The sequence below is a fragment of the Coffea arabica genome, chromosome 6e (assembly GCF_036785885.1).
Source record: "Coffea arabica cultivar ET-39 chromosome 6e, Coffea Arabica ET-39 HiFi, whole genome shotgun sequence".
Lineage (NCBI taxonomy): Eukaryota > Viridiplantae > Streptophyta > Magnoliopsida > Gentianales > Rubiaceae > Coffea > Coffea arabica.
The window spans coordinates 16067153-16076096 of NC_092321.1; the positions used below are offsets into that span (position 1 = coordinate 16067153).

Genomic DNA, 8944 nt, shown 5'->3' on the forward strand with positions numbered 1-8944 from the left:
ACAAATGATGCAGAAATAAACAAGTGTGAAATGAATAAAAAAGTTTCTTCAATTGCTGATATTCTTGAGGTATAATATGCGTACTTTGAGTTGGTCCTTCTATAGAAGACCAATTTTGCTGAGTTCCTTGTTGATATTGAATTGTGCATGAGTTCCTTGTTGATGACTATTTGTGCATGAGCTCCTTGTTGATATTTAATTGACTAGTCTTTTGTTATACCAAAACCACCATACAAAGAAGAAAAGGAGCAGGACTACTTGCAAACGACTTGCTTGAGGTATTGGAAAAGTTTCTGGAAATAACTCTATTCTGTCAAGCTATTTGTGAGACATAATGTAGTAGAAGTGGTCTTAATTTTCAATGTCTGTGAAAAGATTGAAGTAGGGGTTTTTTTCCCCTTTTTTTCCTTTTTTTTTGGTGGTTTTCTTGATGTTAGAATTGAATTACAAATTCCGTTTCAGTGTCTATTGTTATATTAACGTTTTCTTCATGCTTAATGGGCTGGGGTTATATGAGCAGGGGACTAATAGAATACACTTTGCAGTACTGGACTTGATGTTAAATGTGGAGTTGGTTTCATGGTTTGGTTCAAATGGGGATGGATGGTATGTTGGAAGCACGCGGATTGGGAGATATGAAGATGTTTTTGAGAGATGTATGATGAAGTGTTGTACTTTTGAAGACAAGCACATTTTGGAATATATGAAACATCTTGTAATTGGAGCGAACAATATTAAATGATAAAGTTTGTAGAATTTGACTAAAACAATGTATGATACTTTATTCTAGTGTATTATGGAACTATATTTTGTTATAATATTCGATTTTAGGATATTTGAGCATGATAACTATTGTACTATGAAAAAATTGATTTCTGGCCTTTATATTGGTGACTTTTTTGCGACGCAAGTTTTTGTCGCATGACATTGTGGACATTTTGTAGCGCATTTTTGTGCCCCAAGTAGAGTGGTGACACTCAAATTGGCGTCGCAAAGAGCGATGCAAATGCATGCGACATATTAAAAATTGTGTCGTTTTCTTTTGTAACGGCTACTTTTATGACACAATTTAATTCCGTCGCATTTGTGCCGCAAAAAGGTTTTCGCGGCAGTTTTTTGACTTTTTGCAGCACAATTCTGGCGTCGTGAAAAGTCAGTTTTCTTGTAGTGGATGTTGACTGTTTCCCCGTTTCCCACATTCTTCCTACTTCCCTCTTCTATAAGGCCTATAGAGCTGTGTATACTTTGCCAAATCCATGAATCCCTGACTGCCTTTGTGGCCTGTAAAACAGAAGAATTTGGAAAATATTTAGCTTTCATGATCTTACTAACAAGCAAGTTTGGTTTTGTGATGAACTTCCAAACTTGCTTTGCTAGTAAGACCATGTTGAAATCCTCGAGGTCCCTAAAACCCAATCCTCCCCTTTCTTTGATATTTGTCAAATGGGATCAGCTCATCCAATGGATTTTCCTCTTGTTGCCTTCGCTACCTCACCAGTAGTTTGCCATGATGGAACTTAACTCCTTGCATAATCCCTTTGGCAATTTGAGGACTGACATAGCATGAGCTGGCATGGCCATTGCTACTGACTTCAGGAGGACTTCTTTTCCTGCTTGGCTCAGCAATCTTCCTTCCCAACCTTGAATTTTCTTTTTGACACTTTCCCGAATGAAACTCATAATCTGATTTTTTGACCGTCCTATAACAAGGGGGAGTCCCAAGTATTTACCCTGGGCAACTACTTTGATTCCGAGGAGGGAGATAGATGAGATTGCTAGATTTTTAATCTTTTTTGTTGTCATTATAGAGGTAGGACAGTGCTACAGTGCCTATAGTTATGGTAACGATATTAGGGAAACCTGCTATTATAGGTTTCTATTACCTTTAGTGACAGATCAAATCTTTTAGTGACTTTTTAAATATTATATTAAAATAATTAATATTAACTTTAGTAAGTTTTTAATTAAAACTAGTAAGTATATGCCTGAAAGATAAGATTTAGTCAGAAATAGAAATTTACACTTTGAGTAATTTAATTTACTTATTATTTGACAAAATTTACTTATGTTTAAATTAAACTTACCAATACTGAAAGTAAAAAATGTACATATTTAAGTAAAAAAACGGTTTTGGGTTCCTGAAAACGGTTTTGGGTATCACCTTTCTCTTTAAAGTTATCTACCTTCTTCTTATTCAGTTCCCAGTTCCAATGATACGATTGAATTCCCAGGCAAAGGTTTCCACTTTGATCCACACTTTCTCTTTGTTACAATTGAATAAATCTTCTCACTTCAAAATTTTCATCTTTAGTTCACACTTTGCTTCTATCCTTTCTCATCGTTCGGTTGGGTTTGAGTGCTGCCATATGCAAACACAACAAAAGGGTTAGCGACGGTGGTAGCCAGCCAAAGAGCATATGAAAAATAGCAGTGACGAGGTTAGATCATCATGTTCTCTTGAAATCGTTTGATTATATTGCTGTAATTTATTTATATTTCATTTGTTTTGTTTGTCAAGATTTTCTTGGGAAATCAAGGCTGAGAATTTGAAGATTTTATTGCAATTTTGAGGCTGAAAATGTCCGTTGAAACATCTAGGAAATGGTTGTAGTTTTGATTGTCTACGGGTAAAATATGTTTAATAGCCATGTGAAACATCTAGGAAAGGACTTGAGACCAGACGTTTAAGTTAAATGTGATTAATTTGTGAATGCATATAAGATGTTTGGTGAAATGTCAAAGAGAAATTTGTATGTTGTGATTGCTACTCTGTGCGGGTGAGAATTACTAATATATTAGTAACTCAACATGAGCTTTATAACTTGAATTCTTCAGGCAAGAGAGGTTTCTCCCGTTTTGGAATTCTAAGTTGATACGCTTGATGGAGCATATGTTATTGAACTGAACTGATCTAGAATCATTGTTGCGAATCTGTTGTTTCTATGGAAATTTATTATCAGCCTCTTGAATTTTTTACTCCATTGTAACGTCTGCAATGCCACGGAAATTTGGCCATTATTACTCTTGTAAATCTGTGTTGCAGAAGCAATTCTTATTACCATCCTATGATACATGTAGATTTTGTAGAATCACATCTTCCCTCTTCTTCAGTCAGGAAATGAGAGAAAATTCATAGAACAGTTTCCGACCATCAATCAATTATGGTGTTATACATACTTCATATTTTTGCATTTTTTTGTTTATTTTTCTTTTGAATGGTGTTGCATGGGGCAAACCTGCGGAATCCAGGGGTCTTTGAGCAAAGGATTGTCAAATGCTGGTTGTTGATACATATAGACACAATCAATTATATCACCGTCTTTGCTCTGTCATGAGAAAAAATTTTGAATTTCATTGTAAAGAGCCAAAGGCATTCAACATAATCTAATCTACCTACCCGCAAATTTGTGACTTTCATTGAACTAAGGATTAGATTATGCTGGTTGTTTCGATATTTTGGACATGTGAATAACTCATCTTCCTCCTAAAAAATTACTAATACGTAAACCCTTACCGGGAGAGTCAAAATAGCTTGTTAATGCCATTGCTATATCATAACGATTAGACTGGAACATAAATCTGTTGAATGGGTTGATTGGAACAAAATTCAGATGAATGGTTTATATGAGAATTGAGGTTTTCAATTAGTTTGATGATGGTTTGTAATATAGAGAGAATGGAGTTCTAATCATAAAATACCTAGAAAAGAAACGGGTTGTCAAGTCGAGAAGATAAGTAAGTTTTTAATTCAAACTAGTAAGTATATGCCTGAAAGATAAGTTTTAGTCAGAAATAGAAATTTACACTTTGAGTAATTTAATTTACTTATTATTTGACAAAATTTACTTATGTTTAAACTAAACTTACTAATACTAAAAGTAAAAAATTTACATATTTAAGTGAAAAAATCACCGGGTTTCTAAAAATGATTTTGGGTTGCTGAAAACGGTTTTGGGTTCCTGAAACACTTTCGGGTATCACCTATCTCTTTAAAGTCATCTGTCTTCTTCTTATTTAGTTCTCAATTCCAACGATACGATTGAATTCCCAGGCAAAGGTTTCCACTTTGGTCCATACTTTCTCTTGGTCCAATTGTTGTTGCTACAAAGGGACAAAAGGCAAAACAGTCCACTCACAAGCGAAAGCGAAGACGATGCAAAAATTGCAAGTAATCACCTACTCTTAAAATTGACTTATTCTACGGTTAGAATAGCTTTGTAAAACCAGATATGAATGAGCAATGCTAAATTTCATCCACTCATTGGCTTTATGTTAGAAGGCCAAAAATGTTAGTTATATATGTACACTTCATATACGCCTTTATAAATTCAATCTTATTGTTTATGGATTGTGCTTGGCAATTTTTTTCCCGCAGGTCATTTGGACATGATAGACGAAAATGTACTAAAGTGTGCACAGATGCATATGAAACTCACAATTATGATCATGTTGGGGCACCCAATAATGTTGAGAATGTAAATTTGAATCTGATAGGATCATCCGATGGCCTATTGCAATCAGATTCACAGCATGGATGCAATAAGGAATTAATGGATAGTAATTGGTTTCAGATCATTCCTCCTGGTCAGGTAATGTATAGCTTGCTTTTATTTATTTTTGTGTGAAGGCATGAAATATAATGGTGCTCTATTTGCATTTGTATAGGCATTAATGTGGGCATGCAATCCTTCATTAATCCAAAGTCATGTACAAAACACTAGCTTGTTAGGAGATGAAAAGTATTCAGGTACATTTTTCCTTCTTCACGCCTAAGTTTTATGTTATTTATTTGCTATGATTATGTGTTGTTGTGGCCTTTTTTTAATACAAATCTTGTGATGGTTTTGTAGTGAATGAACCAGATTTCAGCCAAGACCATTAAGGAATTTTATTCTTGAGAGAGTACAAATGTTTTTGCACGTCTTTGCTCAAAGCTTTTAGGATGATTTAAGTTTCTTCGAAGGTAGTTTAATGCGTTTTGATTGTAAATCTGAACATAATCTCCTTAGTTTGCAATTTCTGGTGTTTACTTGTTTTAATGTGAATAATTTCAGCTTGCTTGGAAAAAAGTTTGGTGATCAAATTTCAGATATTGTTAGCATCCAAGTGCTCTTGGGTTTGTAAACCAGAAATGTCAATCCAAACTGAAGCTTTTGATAGTGATATCAGAGCCCTTGATGCTGGTGATCAAATTCTCAAATCAAGTTACTTGCCTTTTGATTGCTTCAGATTTCTGAAGCCAAAGTCTTTGTGCTCTAAATTCAGTTCTTGGCCATGTAATTTTGTCATGCTTAGATAGCTATATCTAGTGTCCTGCCAGCTTAATTTTGATGCGTAAGTATCAATTATTAAAAGTTAGATTCATTCTGATGCTCAAAATGAGCCGTTTTCTCCTATTTTGAAATACCAATTTCATATCAAATGTCTTGTGCATGTAGATTTTGCTGTTTACTTCAAATTGGACTGGCTTACTTGATGAGCAGAACTCGAAAAGCAACTCAAATACTCATGTTATACAATACTCAGCACACGGTTTTTTAGGCTTTAAAACGTCATTAATGAAAGTTACCCATTCGGTTGTTTAGGAATGTTAGGAGATTCGTCAAATTGAAATGACGATACCTGAAACTTGTACTTATCCCCAAATTTGTGTTGTAGTACAGTATCAAGATCTTGCACCTATTCCATTCACCTATAAAAATTATGATTATCATAAAATGACATTTTATAATAATTTACATACTATTTGCCAATTAAAAGCAAGTTTCATAAAAAATGTGCATGTAAATCCATATTGTGAATGATACGAAATATATTTGAAACTCACGAAACTTAATATATGGGTAAATTTACTATAATTTTAAAAGATTACGCTACATTAGATACGATCACTTTACCTTTTATACTTGTGACCTAGAAAATAAATTTATTAAAACACATAACATTTATAAATGATGCATACATTTATTAAAATGCTTAAAACACAAAGCATTTATGAATGAAACATACAATCATTATTATACATTTATGTTACCAACAACTACTAACTATAATATTAAGTTTCAACCATTAATAAAAAAATCTTAGCACTAGTTTAAATAAACTTCTTAATACTTGTTTCATATAAGTTTCTTTAAGTAATATAGTAAATTTATGCCACAAACTAGTAAGTTTTGATGATTAACCAAATTATTATTCTTTCAACAAGATTTACTATTAATCTATAAAAACTTACTATTACTTGAACTAAACTTACTCCCCACAAAACTAAGTTTCGAATGTAGAGTAGTAATTTAATTTTTTAAAAAAGTAACTTTCATTTTTATTTCGATTTACTTTTTGAAACATAAATAGGATAACACTTATATGACCATTTTCGATTTATTTTTTATTTACTTTTAGCGGCCATTTGATTATTTGATAGGCCTATCCACCTAAATAGGATAACACTTAAAAATAAGAAAGTAAGTTTTCCATCTAAAATAGTAAGTTGACAGTAATAAATTAGTAACTTTTATACTTCAAAATGTAAATTGGAATAAATATTAAACTTACTTTTTAAATAAATAAATTACTACTTTATATCCCAAACTTACTTTTTATAGTGTAAGTTTAATTCATGTAATAGTAAGTTTTAATACATAAATAGTAATTCTTACTGATAACATGGTAAAATTGATTAATAATCAAAATTTACTGATTTATGAGACACATGTACTATTTTACTTTAAAACATATTTCAAACTAGTGTTAGGGAATTTATTTGAAATAACGATAAGATGTTTTATTAATGATTAATTTTTAGTACCTTAGTTAGTAAGTACTCATAATATACCTGTATAATACAAGATTATAGTTAACATTTAAAAAAATTTATTTACATATTTTAAAATACTATGGAAAAAAGTTTGACTTTTCACATAATCTCGTAAAATATGTAATAAAATTTTGTCGTATTATAAGTTTTTAATTATTTTCAATTTTTGAAAAGTTTGAAAGTTTGGATAATAATAACAACAAATCTTCCTAGTTATATATAGAATATTACTTGTTTATATATCAAAATTTTTATAAATTAACACCTATGAATATAATAAGATGATAAAGTTTTAATAAATTTACATCTGAGACACAAGAAATAATAAGAGTAAAAGCCTAAACAAAATGAGAAATAATATAATAACAAAAATTATAAATTTAGTATAACAATTAATATAAGAAAATTAAATTAAATTTAGAAGGTAAATTAAATAACAATGTCAAGGTTAGAGGTCATGGTAAATGTTACAAATTTTAGGAGAAATTATGTACTGTAAAAATGGTTTAATAATTTTCTATTAAGCATAACTATTGCATACAAAAGGAAAAGATATTTGATTTTATTTTGCTTTGATTAGAAGAACTTGTACTAGTAATAAAAGAAATTTCAATTCAACAATCAACGTGTGCATGATTACAGTAATTTTTTAGTCATTTAGACTAATATGTGTCATAAAGTAGTCAGATTTAGTCGTTTGTGAATTCATAATTTTAACAGTTTACATAAAATTCATCTATTAAAAATTATGATTATTATAAAATGCCCTTTTATAATAATTTACTTACCATTTGCCAATAAAAAAAGAGTTTGATAGAAAACATATGGATACAAATCCATAATGTAAATGATACAAAGTATGTTTGAAAGTCACAAAACTTAACATATGGGTAATTTTACTATAATTTTCAAAGATTATTCTATGTTAATACAACTTTAATTTTTATACTTGTGACCCAGAAAATAAATTTATTAAGATTTTACCATTTTATTAAATTCATAGGCATTAATCTATGAAAATTGCGTACCATTTTATTATATTCATCGGTGTCCATATATGGAAATTGTGATGTATAGATAAGTGCAATTCTATATATAACTCAAAAGATTTTTTTTTACTGTCATCCAAACTTTTTAACCTTTTACAAATTCAAAAATAATTCAAAATTTATAATATGACAAATTATTCTTACATATTTTATAAGGTCATATGCAAAAAAAAAGTTTTCATAGTTTATTTAAAATGCTTAAAACATATAACATTTATAAATGATACGTACAATTGTGTATCATACATTTACATTACGAGTAATTACTAACTATAATACTAAGTTTCAATTATTAATAAAAAATCTTAGCATTATTTCAAATAAACTTCCTAATACTTGTTCCATATAAGTTTCTTTAAGTAAAATAGTAAATTTATGCCATAAACTAGTAAGTTTTGATGATTAACCCAAATTTACTATTCTATCAACAATATTTACTATTAGTCTATAAAAACTTACTATTATTTGAACTAAACTTACTCTCCAAAAAGTAAGTTTTAGATATAGAGTAGTTATCTACTTCAAAAAAAAAGTAAGTTCCATATTTCTTCAAATTTACTTTTTGAGACATAAAAGTTACTAATTTCTTGAGTTAACTTACTATTTTTAATGTAAAACTTACTAACCATATTTTTAGGTACTATTTTATTTAGATGACCAGTATAACAGGTAATCAAATGGTCGCTAAAAGTGTTTTTACCTGTTATATCAGGTAAAAACAGTTTCGTTATCATAACGCTCGTTACTTCAGACTTTTCCTATAGAGGTAACATTTGAACTTTGAAGGGAAGGTCTTTTTGCTTGAAAAGATTCTGATTTTTTAGTTTGTGTCCCTGCGGGAAAGTTAATTGATATTTCCCATGGGTCCAACCTTCCTAGGTCTCATGGCAGGTTAACAGTGACACGTAGAACACTAAATGCCCATAAGAAAAAGAAAAGGGTGAAAAAAAATTAAAGAAGTAGTCTTGCAATTTTTCATCCTCTTTGTTCAGTTTACCTTGCTTCCTAGTTTTGACTGCTACAAGGATACTGCTGAGAATCATAATAACGATTACTCGGTCAAGTGATAAAGAGTTTG

General features: G+C 30.3%; 2 long non-coding RNA genes across 3 annotated transcripts; both read left to right on the forward strand.

Annotated features, from left to right (window-relative positions):
* Window positions 1-1819: 1819 nt before the first annotated feature.
* On the forward strand, window positions 1820-5144 carry LOC113694844 (uncharacterized). 2 transcript variants are annotated; one of them, XR_003449488.2, is made up of 5 exons: window positions 1820-2438; window positions 4052-4168; window positions 4376-4589; window positions 4851-4963; window positions 5055-5144. It is a non-coding gene; the product is annotated as an uncharacterized lncRNA (long non-coding RNA). The 2 variants fall into 2 exon arrangements; XR_011816993.1 differs by lacking the exon at window positions 1820-2438 and having other exon boundaries at window positions 3740-4168.
* A 138-nt stretch (window positions 5145-5282) lies between these two features.
* On the forward strand, window positions 5283-5579 carry LOC140009548 (uncharacterized). Its single transcript, XR_011816994.1, has 2 exons — window positions 5283-5334; window positions 5439-5579. It is a non-coding gene; the product is annotated as an uncharacterized lncRNA (long non-coding RNA).
* The last annotated feature ends 3365 nt before the right edge of the window (window positions 5580-8944 follow it).